Consider the following 16,034-nt stretch of genomic DNA (forward strand, 5'->3'; position numbering starts at 1 on the left):
AACTTGCTAATATTCACATGAATGGAACCCCAAAGCTAAAAGACACCACATATCATGACTCTGTGCCATTTCCTTTATGGTATGGTATGGTATGGTATGGTATAGTATAGTATGGTAAATAAGGCTCCGTGACAAAGACTTTAAGTCATAGCTATTTCTTTTAACTGATTTGTCCTGCTGCCATAAATATAAAGGGAAGGGTTAAGAAGCTCTGATACAGTACTATAAAATCCTCTTACCTGTAAAGGGTTAAGAAGCTCGGGTAACCTGGCTGGAACCTGACCATGAAATGACCAATGGGGGGACAAGATACTTTCAAATCTGGGGGCCGGGGGAAGGCTTTGTCTGTCTGTGTGATACTTTTGTTATGCGGCTGCTCTGTCTCCAGGCAAAGGGACAGAACCTTCAGCTCTAATCAGCTTTAAAAAACTCTCCCTGTTTTTCAAGCAGAGAGAAAAAATTGTCCTTTTAAAAATCCTGCTGTGCTTTTGGTTCAAAAATGATCCCACTGCTAGCACCATGTCAGGTTCCCTCCCCACTCTGAACTCTAGGGTACAGATGTGGGGACCCACCATGAAAGATCCCCTAAGTTTATTTTTACCAGCTTAGTTTAAAAACTTTTTCCCAAGGCACAAATTCTGCCTTGTCCTTGAACAGTATGCTGCCACCACCAATTGATTTAGACACAGAACAGGGAAAGGACCAGTTGGAGTCCTATTCTCCCAAAATATTCCCCCAAGCCCTACATCCCCTTTCCTGGGGAAGGCTTGATAATATCCTCACCAATTTGTATAGGTGAACACAGACCCAAACCCTTGGATCTTAAGAACAATGAAAAAGCAATCAGGTTCTTAAAAGAAGAATTTTATTTAAAGAAAAGGTAAAAGAATCACCTCTGTAAAATCAGGATGGTAAATACTTTACAGGGTAATCCAATTCAAAACATAGAGAATCCCTCTAAGCAAAACCTTAAGTTACAAAAAAAACACAAAAACAGAACTACACATGCCCTCCGGCACAGTGAATTTCACAAGCCAAAAACAAAAGAAAAATCTAATGCATTTTCTAGCTAAATTAGTTACTAACTTTACAGGAGTTGGAGGGCTTGCATCCTTGATCTGTTCCCGGCAAAGGTATCCCACAGACACACAGACTTTCTCCCCCCTCCCCCGATTTAAAAGTATCTTGTCCCCACATTGGTCATTTCTTGGTCAGGTGCCAGCCAGTTTACCCGAGCTTCTTAACCCTTTACAGGTAAGAGGATTTTATAGTACTGTATCAGAGCTTCTTAACCCCCTTCCCTTTATATTTATGACACCTGCATATACTGGAATTGATTGCCCCACTTTTTAAACATGTAACAGTAAACTAAGATAAATGATTTGCTGTCCTTTATCGAACAGAAAATCATACTGGTGCGCATCAGCATGACTGTAGTAGCATAAACTGGAGTCCTCTTTCTTCTGTGGGCTACAGTGTGTGTTGTAGACAGGAGGCTCCTTTTTCTTTTTCTTTTCTTTTTTTTTTTTTGGCCTGGGAAATGAATCACTTGCAATTGTGAAAGCTTCAGAATTCAAAGTAAATGCAGAGTAAACTTGTTTTGCCAATACAGCCAAGAACTTGTGATGTATCCACATATAGCAGACCACAGTCTTGTGGCTTGATTATCTGCTCACTCACACTGGTTTTATTCCACTGCAACTCCATTGGCTTCAGTGAGGTTACTCCTGATTTACATCATCATGAGTGAGTGGAGAATCAGGCTCTTGGATTCGACAGGCCTTTGTTCCAATCTGCGTGTGGTCAACGTTGTCCCAGCTAAATGAGCAGTTTAGGGTCACTCACATTTTAGCATAGAAGAGGGAGGATGTTTGCTTTTTATTCTCCATTTCTTTTAGTTCTACTTCTCCTTTTCTGTCACTCCCCCCCACTCTCTCTCTCTCTCTCTCTCTCTCACACACACACACTCTCTATCTTGCCTGGCTGATAACCAACCTCTCTATTTCCAAGGTTAGGTTCTGTGGCTGGGTTAAATTCTATGTCAAAAACTACAGCTGGCTTTTCATTCTAGTCTTCTAGACTGGAGATAGATGTAAAACCACAGTGTTGCTTTATTTAACTCTATGCTGATGGAAGCAGAGGCTCATGAGAAATCCAGGCACTCATGAGCTGCAGTCCCGATGCCCCAAACCTGCAGTTTATGTAGGGTAATAATACTTTCCTCTTGTCATCTGGTTTTCATTTAAAAAAAAAAAATCCCAACTGGGCAAATATAGCTTAGCTGGCTGTGCTACAAATGCCAGATTTATTTTAAGTTTTATTTCAAATCTCCAGGCTTATGAGAACATTCAGATTACTTGTATGCTTTTTTTAAATTTAAGGTTAGTAGGTCATAAATAAACCAAAGCACTTTCCTTGCCATGAGCAATAGGGTCATAATGTACATGAAATATCACTTTTAAAAAAGTAGGAACCTAACGTGAATTGACAGAGGTACATGAGGAAGTAGTTCATTGTGTCGCTGTAAAGGCCATAGGGATTTGGGCTGTTGAGGTTGTCTGTTTCATGAATAGATTATATATCTTGTCTGATGACCTGCACTTAATTTAAGTGACTGCCTTTGCCAGTCCTTCCAGAGGGCAACTGTGTGAAATAGAGCATCTCATCTTCAGTCTCCAGTCCTTTTTTCCTCTTCTTGATGGCTGACCTAAATTGAAGATATGGGGTGTGTGTTGCACAAACAATTACTTTGCTGCTGAGGAAGCTGCATCTCAACTCCTAATTAACAGGAGTCCATATCTTGACTTTTTTATCTGGTATCAAAGAAGAATGTTTAACTGCATAATATTGGCTAATATCAGCAACTAGATTTTACTGTTCACTACCACTCATGTTTATCAGTTTCCCTATATGGTATAGTTATTTAGGCTTCCTTTCCCTATTTGGAAATAGTGACTGCAGCTTTAATTTGAAACTCTTCCCTGCCCTCTTCTTTGTCCCTCACCTTCCTTTTTCCTCCTCCACATACCCACCCACCGATTGCGGAATACATGATAGATGCCAAATAAGTCTGGATCCATGTTGACTGCATCAAACATCCTTTTGAATCTATCTTGCTACCTTTACATGCAGTGAGATTGTTAAGACAAGCACCTGGTTATACAAATAGTCTGGAATTGGGGATTTCTTGAAAGTACACACAAGTTCTAAGTATTGCACTCCTAGCATTGCTTTTTAGGGATACATTTAAAAAAAAATTCTATGCAGCTTCTGCACTGATTGAAAGATTATGTTAATGTAGCTCAGTGGTAAAGGCTTTGAGTGGCTTACAGCATCTTTAACTTGCACTGACAACGTTTAACAGTTAATAGCATCCCCTTGATGTTGTTAAATTGTTACTAGAGGGAAAATTATGCCTTGCATATAAATATTCATTTGTCTAGAAGCAAGGGGCAAAAACACATTGTTCTGCACGTGTCACAAACAATCACTTGTGCACAGTTTTTGGCTACTTTCATTAATCTCCCACAGTCAGCAAGCCTTCAGTTATACACTTGGAGACAGGAAGAAAGATAGTGCATTTTCAAACTCTTTTTCAATTTTGACACGAAAGTGTGAATTCCAGTGGCAGTATCTAAAAATGGTATTAAGACAGATCCTCAGCTAGTATAAATTGGCATAGCTCTATTGGTATCAATAGAGCTAGGCCAGTTCGCACCATATGAGGTCCTGAGCATGATTTGCAAGTAGAGTGAGGCATAATTATTGGCTCCTTTTTATTCCCTTTTAAAACCAGTTTACCTGTTCTTCTGTTCCATTTTTCATGTTGTTTCTCCATTTAAAATATATATATATATATATATATATATATATATATATATATATATATAACCCTCTCAAATGCCACATCTTCATATTGTATTGACACTGGACCTGAAATAAAGTAACACACACAAAGAATGAGTTAAATCCACTTGACCATTGTCAACAGAAGCTTTATTTTTTTTCTTGGCTGGCTGTCCAATGCTAGTAACTTATTGAAATGAAACTTAGTGTTAAAAGTAAAAATTTATGGACACTGCAAGAAAGGAAGTCCTTCTGTAGCAGAAAGGGGGGTGGGGAAGAAGCATTCACTTCTGCAACACATGGGTAAAAGACAACAACAGAACCTAAACTGTGAAGCAGTATTATCTGATCTCACAATATTTTTACAAACCCTAACTGAAGTGCATAGAAGTTTGGGGTGTGTTGGGAGTGCAGAATCAATTCCTAAATATGGACTCAATGTGGGAGTTACGGGGTGGCATTAGATGGCTGGTGTACGCAGGAGATCAGATTAGATTGTCATAATGGTCTCATCTGGTCTTAAAGTTTATGAAAATATTTTAATATCCTTGTGTAGTACTGGAGCAAAAGGATGTTCTAGGGAATCCTTTCACCCACCATGAAATGCAGCCACCTCTGGGGAAAAGAGTAGCAGCTGTGTAACATGTCAGAGCAATACCACTTACCAGTCTAACACAGAAAGGGAAAATGTTATATTCAATACGAATCATAATAGATTGCTTTGTGTAAATTCTGCCACTTATGGAGCCATTTTTTCTAGTGATATGGTGTGTATATATGTATGTATATATAATGTGTGTACAAATGGAAACTATACTGTGTACCAAATGTATTCCTGGTGTAATGCAACTGCCCATGAAATTTAAAGAATAAATGTTGGCATGTTAGAAAACCTGTTTTGAAATAAAATAGCAGCTATAGAAATCTTTTAAAAACTTTGTGACCTACATGGCAAATTGCTGAATAAATACATAGCTTCCCTCAGTCCACAAGATTTCACTGATGGTTACTGAAGATGGTTTTTGAGTAAACTTGCTGTCCAAAAATTAACTGTGCTGTTAAAATTAAGCACATCAGCTAATATTACATGTCTGCAACACAATCTTTCTGAGAAATGGGATGCTGTTTAACCACAATAGTTTAGGACCAGTGCAAGTGTGAGCAGTGGTGATGACCTATTTGCTTAATCAAATATTTGATTACTCTTACAGAAATTATTCAGAGAACTAGAAGCTTTCAGTGAATACTTAGCCATAAAATTTTTAGCTTTGGAAATTTGCTAAAATTCTGATAATGACTAAAATACAAACTAGGTCATATTAATGTAATGTTTCCAAAGTGCATTTACTGTATATTGAATGTCATTATTATTGATTTAATTACATTTAATTATCTTAAACAGACATCTGTATTATCAGGTCTGATTATGCCATACTTACATGAATAGTCCTATTTTGAAATCAGAGGAACCACTCAAATGTGAAGGGATTACAGGATTGGATTTATAGTCTATTTTTCATGTAAAACCAAGAATTAATGGACAATTTCAAATACTGCCTGCAGTTGCCCAGCCCTCTTGGGCTAGAATTCTCTATTCAGTTTGTTACTGGAACATATTGCTATTTATGGAAGATGAACACATTTGTGTTCATAAATCACATACAAACATCTGTTCTTTAGATCACTCAAAGTAGTATGGCAACTGCTTTTTATACCAATATCCGTGAAGCAAAGCTCACCTACTGACTTCACACTTAACCTCTATTTATTCTAGCAAATATTTCAGCAATCTAACTTTCTAGGCAAGGCAAAACACTCGGAATTGCAAACAGTCTGGCATAGAGATCTGTGTGGCCCAGGCCCAAAACGTGTCAAGTGGAAGCTAAATCAAAGATGAGGTGAAAATTAGAAGCAACATGATAGGCTCAAGCTAAAGCACAAGCAGTTCAGCTAGTAACTCTCTGTACTCACTATCACCTTTTGAAGACCATTTCTTACCATCTCTCCTGTTTTGATTGCCTCAGACAGACATACTTTCCTTATCTGACATAGAACATAGTCTAGTGGTTAAAGACCAAAATGATGAATTTGGAGATCTGTGCTCTCTAGTCCCAACTCTGCCACATTATTTAATTTTTTGCATACAAGTCACTGAAGCCAATAATTTTAAAGCTGCACTCATAAAATATCTGGTGCACCTGCCAGCTGTAGTTGTTCACAAGCAAATGTTTAAGTACATGTGAGGCAATGTTGCCCAATAAATAGGGTACTGGGCTGGGAGTTAGGAGATCAGAGCTCTTTCTATTGCTGGTTCTGCTCTCTTCAGGGCTTTGTCTCCTTGTCCCCATCTGTAAAACAGAGATTAAAATACTTGTCTGCTTTTGTAAATCATGTTAAGATCCGTGGATGAAAGGCACTATAGAAGTAATTGTTGTTGAAGTCTGAAAGTGCATAAGTGCATTCAGTGTCTTAAGTGCTAAGAGCTGTTTTGTTTTTGAGTGCACTCATCTGTAAAATGGGAATATAATATTTCCCCTCCTGACAGGAATGGTATTGTGAGGTTCCCTTCATAAATATTTGCAAAGCAACCTTTATGGTAGTTAGTGCAAAGTATGGATAATTTTATATGAACAATAAGGTATTAACTTTGAAGTCTCTGTAGTAATTGAATTTTAGACTGCAAACCCAATCCTGCATCTATACAGTACCTAGTGCAGGATTGGGGCTTTATATAAAGCTCAACTAGACATTTGTTTCCTTGGATCAAGAGGGAGCAGGATAATTGCCTGCATTCAAGAGCATGAACAGATTTTAGAAGAGAGGATGACTTTCTGGTCTAGGTACTGGATTGGGAGATGTGTATTCAATTTCTGCTTCTAACAGATTTTCCATGTCCTCTTGAGCTTAATCTCTGTACCTCGGTTCCCTAGCTGTAAAGTGGACATATTACTTTGTTTCTACGGCCCTTGATCTGCCTTGTTTTCAAAATCTCTTTACAAGAAACTGTCCCTGCTTAAATGGGTTTGTACAGCGCCTAACATAATAGAACCCTGAAATTGGTTTTGTCATCTAGGAGCTATTTTAATCCATTTTGCACATTACGTGTGTTTTTTGCTGATGGCAGCGCTGCGTGACTATAATGGCTATATTTCAGGTTATTCATCGTGTAAGATCAAAATGAATTGCTAATTAGAGAGAGAAGGATGTTTTTAGCGTTTCCTCTAGAGATCCTATTTTAAAGCAAAGATGACATTTAACGGTTCAGATGTATATGCGTGCTCCCATCACCCTTCAGAGTCTGGTGGAGTAACAATACGATTTAAACTTGTTCCCCCTTTCTTTCTGATTCACTGTAGAATTGAACCCTTGGAACTACAAAATTCTAATAATCCTAACTCTGCCACTCAGTTACTTTCAACCAAGGTGAGTGTTTTTACCCTCAGTGTCTATTTCCCTTGTCTAAAAGATGGATAAGAGTTACCTGCCTCACAAAGATGAATTTGTTCAAAGCACTATACAGACATTAAAATACTATATAAACCCTAAATAGCGTTATTGTGTACAGACCTACTTTATATGCTGATAACTTGCAAATTGTATCTAGAGTAGGCACAAGGAATTTTATTCTTCTAGGAAACATGACATTGAACATTGTCTAGGGTCTTAAATAAGGCATTCAATACTAAGCATATGTTTAAGATGGAAATGAGCTCAAGGCACAAATGGCACTCCACTCAGAATTGCAACTTTAAAGTCTGCAGGGCACTAAATCAGTGATAACCTTATCATTTTGGCAGTGAATATACCATAGTGCTTTAACACCCTTATTTTTTTTTTTTGAAAGCTCTGTGTACTGAACAAGTTTCAGGCATAATTATTACATTATTTCTCACATAATATCCTAGGTAGCGTCAACTGGTTGTAGCATTGTACTTCACTTCCTGTCCTAAAAATATCACTGTTACTATTAACTAGCTGCATAACCAATCTTCAACATCAGAGGCTGAGCATTTCAATGGTGGATGAACTAATCCTATGAGTATATGGGGTGAAATTCTACTCTTGAGATGTGGCCATGTGAGGGAGATGAAGTGGCACTGGATCAGCATTTACTGTTGGACTGCCCACCAGCACCAACAGGACTAGTTAGGTGGAACTGAGGTTGAAAGGGATTGGTGGGAATGCTCAGTTCACCTTACTGCTGCTCTGAAAATGAGAGCTAGTGACTGTGCCAACCTCTGCGTACACACTAGACAACTGAACACTATCACATCCACAGCTGACACATCATGCCCCCTTCCCCCCACTTGGGATCTTGAAGTGCTGTGGATTGCAGTACAAAGGCTTCTGTCTTGAATGTTAGTAGGACTCCTCTAGTGCAATTGTATGGCATACTGGTTTGGGGATACAGAGAAGCTCCCCAGGGTCTCTTCACCTCAATCATCACTCTAATGCTCATCACAAGGGAGGATTTGGCCTAGAGTTAAGACTTCTAGCGTTCTTTGAAGATGGAAATTTGTTGTTCTCAAGTACAAACAGCATCCTGGGCATTAACAATATTGTCATCTTGACTTGCTAGTATGTCCATTGTTCTCAGACATAATGACTATAGATGGCTTACTGATGGCTAAGAAGACATCAGCTGAACAGTTCAGCTGACCAACAACTATTGAGAAGCTTAATAAGTTTAGCCCATTTTCAACTCTTGTATTTTAATCTGCTGATGATGTTCAGGCAACTGGAGGGTAACCCATTCCCTACACACCAAGTATTAAGATGCTCAGCCTTCCTACAAAGATGCATTGGGTTCCCCTAAGAGCTTTCTCAACAACCCCATTTCTAGAACAATGTCAATAACGATCTTCTTGGGAAAGGAGTGGTGCTCCTACAATCCCAGGAAAGGAGAGCTTTCTTCTGTTAGAGCCTAGTAGAACAAACTCCTGTGTCTCTAGAGTTTGGGAGGGTGGTAGAATTTCCATGAATCATTGGCTGTGCACTGAGACAAGTAGTAACTGGATCAGGCCATTAAGTAGCATTTTGACAATCAAGAATAATCCTTTCATGTATTATAGGCAGGTGTTTATTTCTGCAGACCCATAGCCTTAAAATCTCACCTATCCTGCAGGGAGGGAGGGACTCTGTAGAACTCGTCCTGCAGGACAGGCAATTTCTCTTGGAACAGAAACGACTTTAATGCTACAGGAGCATATATTTATCATTTAAGTATCTGCATGTTCCAAAGAAAATTTTTCAATTTTCATGAAACTTACCAAGAAATCAAGGGTCATACTCTGGCTCCATAAGTATACAGGTGAAATCCAGCCCTGTTCCTATTGCATTTCTGCACAGGGAGTAGTCCATATTTCCTGATTTGAAGCACGGGGGGAGAGAGTTAGCACCACCAATGCCACCATACACTCCACAGTGGCCTGCAGTGGAGAGAACTCATGTTGTGCCCTTTTCAAAATTATAGCGATTGCTGCTCCAGTGCCTCCAGAAGTTTTCTACTGGCAGGTCAACCCCAGCCACTGCTGCTGAAGTCCCTGCCTGCTACACTCAAATATGGCAATAGTTTCTCGATCCACAGTTTAATTCTAAGTAAGGAGTACATCACACAGTCTAGTATTGAGGCTAGTACAGAATGCACAAAATAGAGCTGATGATTAATGATAAAGTTGCTACTAATGTGAGATTGCCCACTTGGGAGGAAAATGTTGCTGTGTTGTCCTAGACTTGCTCAGAGGAGACAAAACAAGATGAGAATTTTTGCAGTAGAGGTTCTCTCAGTAGATCTCAGTTTTTCAGTGTCACATCTCAGACTTTTACCACCGCTTCTGGAATGCAGATACTATGTGACAAGGACTCCAACCTATTCCATAAGGTGTCTCATGGACAGAGACTCAAGCACCTTTCCCCACTTGCAGTCATGAGGACCACCTCAAGCATTGCATAACATCTGAGAATTTACAGAAATTATTTACACATGGACAAGAATTTGGGGTGGAGGGGTTAATTACCCAAAGCTAATCTCCTAAATAAACTGCCAAATTTTCAAAAATTCTGAGCACCCAGCTACACCCATTCAAAACAAATATGCTGATTATGGGCTCAGTTCTGCTGAGCTTGACATAAATTGCATGCTCAACAGCTGAGAGGAACAGACCCAAAATGTACATGTTTAATATAGCCAGGGCCACTCTACTTTGGCACTTGCTCCAGTAGCTTCAACCATCTGAAGTGGACCAGAAACCTGTTAGTACAGTGGCTTATTGTTAGTCTTCTTTTACCCCTTTAAAATACATTTGTATGTGCATGAGCAGGTATATATTGTGCAATGTATCTGTGACTAAAGAAAATTAGTTACCCATAGAGGGATAAAATAGTAGATCAAAGGCTACAAACCCCTTCTCAACTTTTATGCAAGATAGTAATCTTTATAATCTAAGGCTTTGTCCTCTCTGCCTACCTAGTGTCCTGCTTCCTGTACAGTGAGCGTGGCTGTCCTTTGCAGGGCACTTTATGGTTCAATAAGCACTGTCGACTCTTGCTTTCTATTGACAAGACTAAACAGGACCCCTACTTTATTTTTTTTTCCAATAGGAAAATGCCAGGTGGAAGGGATTGTTGAAGTACAACGTGTGCTGAGTGGGGTAATTGGAGAGTTGGGAAGAGGGGTGAGGTGGTTTTTTGGTTGGTTGCTGTGTGGTGGGTTCTTTTTTGTTTGTTTGTTTGGTTTGTTTTATATAAAGTCTCCTTTTCTTTATCCTTCAGTTCCTGGTTCAGGACTGTTTAGAAAAACTGGACGAGCACAAGTCCATGGAGCTGGATGCGCTGCATCCGAGAGTGCTAAAGGAGTTGGCGGATGTGATTGCAGAGCCATTGGCCGTTATCTTTGAAAACTCATGGTGATCGGGGGAGGTCCCAGACAACTGGAAAAAAGGCTAATGTAGTGCCCATCTTTAAAAAAGGGAAGGAGGAGGATCCTGGAAACTACAGGCCAGTCAGCCTCACCTCAGTCCCTGGAAAAATCATGAAGCAGGTCCTCAAGGAATCAATTCTGAAGCACTTAGGGGAGAGGAAAGTGATCAGGAACAGTCAGCATGGATTCACCAAGGGCAAGTCATGCCTGACTAATCTAATTGCCTTCTATGACGAGATAACTGGCTCTGTGCATGAGGGGAAAGCAGTGAACGTGTTGTTCCTTGACTTTAGCAAAGCTTTTGACATGGTCTCCCACAGTATTCTTGCCAGTAAGTTAATGAAGTATGGGCTGGATGATTGGACGATAAGGTGGATAGAAAGCTGGCTAGATTGTCGGGCTCAACAGGTAGTGATCAATGGCTCCATGTCTAGTTGGCAGCTGGTATCAAGTGGAGTGCCCCAAGGGTCGGTCCTCGGGCCAGTTTTGTTCAATACCTTCATAAATGATCTCGAGGATGGTGTGGATTGCAACCTCAGCAAGTTTGCAGATGACACTAAACTGGGAGGAGAGGTAGATACGCTGGAGGGTAGGGATAGGATACAGAGGGACCTAGACAAATTAGGAGATTGGGCCAAAAGAAATCTGATGAGGTTCAACAAGGAGAAGTGCAGAGTCCTGCACTTAGGACGGAAGAATCCCATGCACTGCTACAGACTAGGGACCGAATGGCTAGGCAGCACTTCTGCAGAAAAGGACCTAGGGGTTACAGCGGACGAGAAGCTCGGTATGAGTCAACAGTGTGCCCTTGTTGCCAAGAAGGCCAATGGCATTTTGGGATGTATAAGTAGGGGCATTGCCAGCAGATCGAGGGGCGTGATCGTTCCCCTCTATTTGACATTGGTGAGGCCTCATCTGGAGTACTGCGTCCAGTTTTGGGCCCCACACTACAAGAAGGATGTGGAAAAATTGGAAAACGTCCAGCGGAGGGCAACAAAAATGATTAGGGGACTGGAACACATGACTTATGAGGAGAGGCTGAGGCAACTGGGATTGTTTAGTCTGAGGAAGAGAAGAATGAGGGGGGATTTGATAGCTGCTTTCAACTACCTGAAAGAGGATGGATCTAGCCTGTTCTCAGTGGTAGCAGATGACTGAACGAGGAGTAATGATCTCAAGTTGCAGTGGGGGAGGTTAGGTTGGATATTAGGAAAAACTCTCACTAGGAGGGTGGTGAAACACTGGAATGGGTTACCTAGGGAGGTGATGGAATCTCCTTCCTTAGAAGTTTTTAAGGTCAGGCTTGACAAAGCCCTGGCTGGGATGATTTAATTGGGGATTGGTCCTGCTTTGAGCAGAGGGTTGGACTAGATGACCTCCGGAGGTCCCTTCCAACCCTGATATTCTATGATTCCTCGCTCCTCCCAGCACCTCTAGTTCTTTCCTTTTTGCTTTCTTCTCTCCCACTTGCCTAAAGTCCTGAGAAACTGAATTTGGGTCCATAGAGCAGCTCACAAGCCTTGTCCTTGTCCTTTAAATCTTAGCTTAAATGCCCCCCAGCTGCTTCTCCAGCCCAGCAGCAGTGATGCTTTACCTTGCAGGCCAGCCACTGCAGTGATAGCTTAAATCCTGACTAACATCCCATTTAGGAAACTTGACTGGGAGCTGGTTTAATGACCCAAATTCCATTTCTCCGAGGATTGGCAAAGGAGGTGTGAGAGACCATGGTTGAGAGACAAGCTTAATTTTCATTATTTGTATCATGATAGTGCAGAGCAGCCCAAACAGAGATCAGGGCCCTGTTGTGCTAGGCACTGTACAAACACGTAGTGAGGGACTGCCTCTGCCCCTAAATAGACAAGACAGGGTAGAAAGATAAACCAAAGGCACGAAGAGGTGAAGTTACAGATTTTGTCTGCAAAGTGTAATTTAAAAAGAACCCCCTGCGGCTGTTAGGTTAAATGGAGGATAGACTTTAGTGATGAGAGAGAGTTAAATTGTGTGTGTGTGTAAGTAAAACGTGCATATAAGCTTTTAACCCCTTAATGGGTTCTCTTCCGCTTGGTAACTTAAGGACCAGATGGTACACAGCTGTGACCTACTGAAGGCTAATAAAATATGCCTGGACACCTGGGCCTATAGTTTACATATTCAGCAATGAGTTTGGGTGCCTAACTTGTGACTCATTGAAGGGGCTGGTTTTCAGAGAATGGGTGTTCAGCCCTCTCAAAAAATCAGACCCTTTAAAGGTGTCTCAGGTTGGGCACCCAAACTTGATAGTCACTGTTAGATGAGACTTTGTCTTCAGTGTCCACAACCATTGTCTAATATGTTTGTAGATTTTTGTTGTCTTGCTTTTGCATAAAACCCTCTTCGGAATAAGAACTTTCCTTGATTGTCTGCATCTCTTGTATACCTACCTATCTTCATGGATAGTAATAAGTGGGGATTCTGTACTCCATGGATTTAGCATTTTGTATAGGTAAACAAGTGAAACTGATACTTTTTGTATCTTTCTTGTTCAAAGCTTTAGGTAAAATTCACCTCTGTGCAGAGGTCCAGTGCAAGGCCTGTGTATACCACTTAATTCCTATGCAAACCCTATATTGAAGGCCTTGTGTCGAGGCTTTATGCTGACTCTGCATACTGGGTGACTTTCATTCTTGGTTAATGTGATCCAGGTGCTAAAAAGCCCTGGCTGAAAAGTGTTAAGTTAAAAGCACAAGTCAGCTAGGTACATAAATATTACATGGTTAAATCTGTAATGGGTTCCCACAGCAGATTTGCTTTGTTTAAAGAGTTCCATAGCCCTGCTGATTTATGGCATCTTTTCCAAGAGTACACTACTTGCAGAGAACTCCATCTAAACCGTTTCTGTCACACTGGAGGATTATTACACTTGAGTAACTAATTAGCCACAAGCAGCTAACCGCTGCTGTTTAGGACAAAAGACACGACCAAGAAAGCTTTTATTTCTGTTGTGGAAAATGACCTAAGGGGTTTGGGGAGGGACCAGAAAGGAGACATAACTTTTCTGCTTTCATTTAATATAATTCAAAAACTTTTTTACTTTAATTAAAGCTGATAACTAATAGGTAGTATACCTAAAGGTTAGAGCATTAGACTGTGTCTCTGAAGACTCAAATTCTATTGCCAGCTCTGCCTCAGAGCTCCTGGACAGATCATGCTCCCTGATTGTACCTCAGTTTCCTTTTTGATAAAGTGGGGTTAACAGTTATTTGTTTAACAAAACACTTGGAGATCTATGGCTGAAAAGTGCTGTGTTTAATGGTACTACTGTATGTTGTGTTCTGTTGAAACTGTGGGGTGAGGAGGAATGGGGAAAACATTTCCAAACCTGGGCCAGATGATTTTTTAGACTTAAATGTACAGGTATATTAAGAAAACTATCAAGAAAGTGATTTAAGGTGAGATACTGGCCTCACTGAAATCCATGGATGACTTGCCACTTACTGCAATGAGACCAGGATTTCACCCTATTTTTTTTTTAAATGAAATCGGGGGGGGGGGGAATATCAAGTGTAAAACAAGCTCTGAAATACAGACATGTCATGCAGCAGTGTTGTCACTTCCTATTTCTATCCACTGGGCATGCAGCGGAGTTATCACTTCTCCATTATCCCATGTTCCCAGTGGCAGTGTTTCCCCTCCACCCCTCCCACAAATATTTGGGGAGAAAAGAAGTATATTTCATTGCTGTGTATTTACAGGAGAGAACAGATGTCCTTGTAGCCTTTGCTTTTTACTTTTTCCTTTCTTGGCAAGGTTAGGAAATGTAGTCACTAATGCATGTAAAATGTTTGAGAACCTTTGGTACCATGGAAGTGCCAAATATTATTTATTGTTCCGTAAATGTATTGGTGGGAGTCATAAACTCTCATTGCTGCTTAGCAAAACAAGAGATGAGGGGCAAGGGAAGTTCAAGCAGATACTACCTCATTCAACACCTGCACTTTTCTTCCTCTTTCTTCTTATCTCCTCTTTTTTACCCTTCCTGCAACTGCTCTCTCAGCCCCCTACTCTTGCTGGCTTCCACATATGTTGAAGCCTCACAAGTCTGTGCTGTCCACTTGTAGCAGAGCTGTTTAGAACAATTAGTGGCAGGGCGACGAGGCTGGGGCCTGATCATCCAGTTGATGGACAAGATTGGGGCCATTGAGTCTTGATAGCATCAGATTAGTCCTTCCTGGTTTTATCAGATTATCTGCACAGTGCATGTGGATATGGTCTCGACACCATATAGTCTGAAGTGTCTGACATATTGAGATCTTGCTGTTTTTCCTCAGTTCTGGCTGTGATACTACCTGTTTCGCTGGTAGGTGGAATTACAGTAAAGGGTAAGATCCTGGAGAACTTTTTATTTTATGCAGGTTTGAATACATGTCAGCAAATATAATGTCACGAAAAAGAAACATGGAACCAATATGGCAGAGCTGTCTCCGAGAGGACCTTCCTGTAGCAAATTGGCACTGCAGTGTTATCTGTACATTCAAACCAGCCTTAGCTTAGTATCTGTCTCAGAGAAATGGAGCAAACTACTTCAAACTGGGCGCACTGCCATTATAACAGATGGGCATAAATGTAGGCATCCAAGAGACTGTTAGGCAGCGCTGAAATTGGGAATATCTAAAATATGGGAGCTGGTCACAAAAAGGGGGGTGGGGAGAGGATTCAGTGAAAGCTCTCGTTACCCATGGAAATTTTGTAGCGTTGAAATTTTAAGATAGGTACCATTTACAAAATTCAAATGCAGATCCTGATAAAAGTTTTGAACTCCTCCTGTTTGGATTGTTCAAATTCGTGCCTATCTCTAGCCAAAGATGTGGAATGTTCAGCTATCATAAAATGCTGACTGACAGCCAACTGAATATGAATGGTCTCTGTTCTGAAGACGTGCTCTAAGGCCCTTTGTTGATTTGCATGCTCAGAAGAGATGGATCCGTCATCTGAAAAAAACTCTCTTTACTGTCTAGGGAACAGTGAATATGAGACTCTCATTTTTCTTTTAAAGCAACACCCCCCCCACCCAACTCCAGACTATCTCCCTATGTGATTTAAGAATAATTGTTGTTCTTCCCCTCCCTACAAACGGCTACTGAAAGATGAAATCATGAAATGCAAGGGTTGATTTGGGGTTAGGAATGTTGCACAACACCCCGAGTGAGACACCATCAACAATGCAGATCGAACCCAGGAGACCTCCTGATGTAGCAGCATGAGTCTCTCTGGCCTGAGCCAAAAGACCCAG

General features: G+C 40.7%; 1 protein-coding gene across 17 annotated transcripts in view; it reads right to left on the reverse strand.

Annotated features, from left to right (window-relative positions):
* The window catches only part of LOC125641564 (uncharacterized), a 123,797-nt gene that overhangs the window by 43,184 nt on the left and 64,579 nt on the right, over window positions 1–16,034 (reverse strand). For 16 of the 17 annotated variants that reach the window (XR_012669675.1, XR_012669672.1, XR_012669676.1 and 13 more), the window contains one exon: window positions 3,802–3,933. The gene's annotated coding sequence lies outside the window, so the exon portion shown is untranslated. Of the gene's footprint in view, window positions 1–2,273; window positions 2,708–3,801; window positions 3,934–16,034 lie in introns of those variants that run through there. The other variant, XR_007358086.2, reaches the window with a different exon arrangement.

Source organism: Caretta caretta, chromosome 8, assembly GCF_965140235.1.
Source record: "Caretta caretta isolate rCarCar2 chromosome 8, rCarCar1.hap1, whole genome shotgun sequence".
In the NCBI taxonomy this organism is placed as follows: Eukaryota; Metazoa; Chordata; order Testudines; family Cheloniidae; genus Caretta; species Caretta caretta.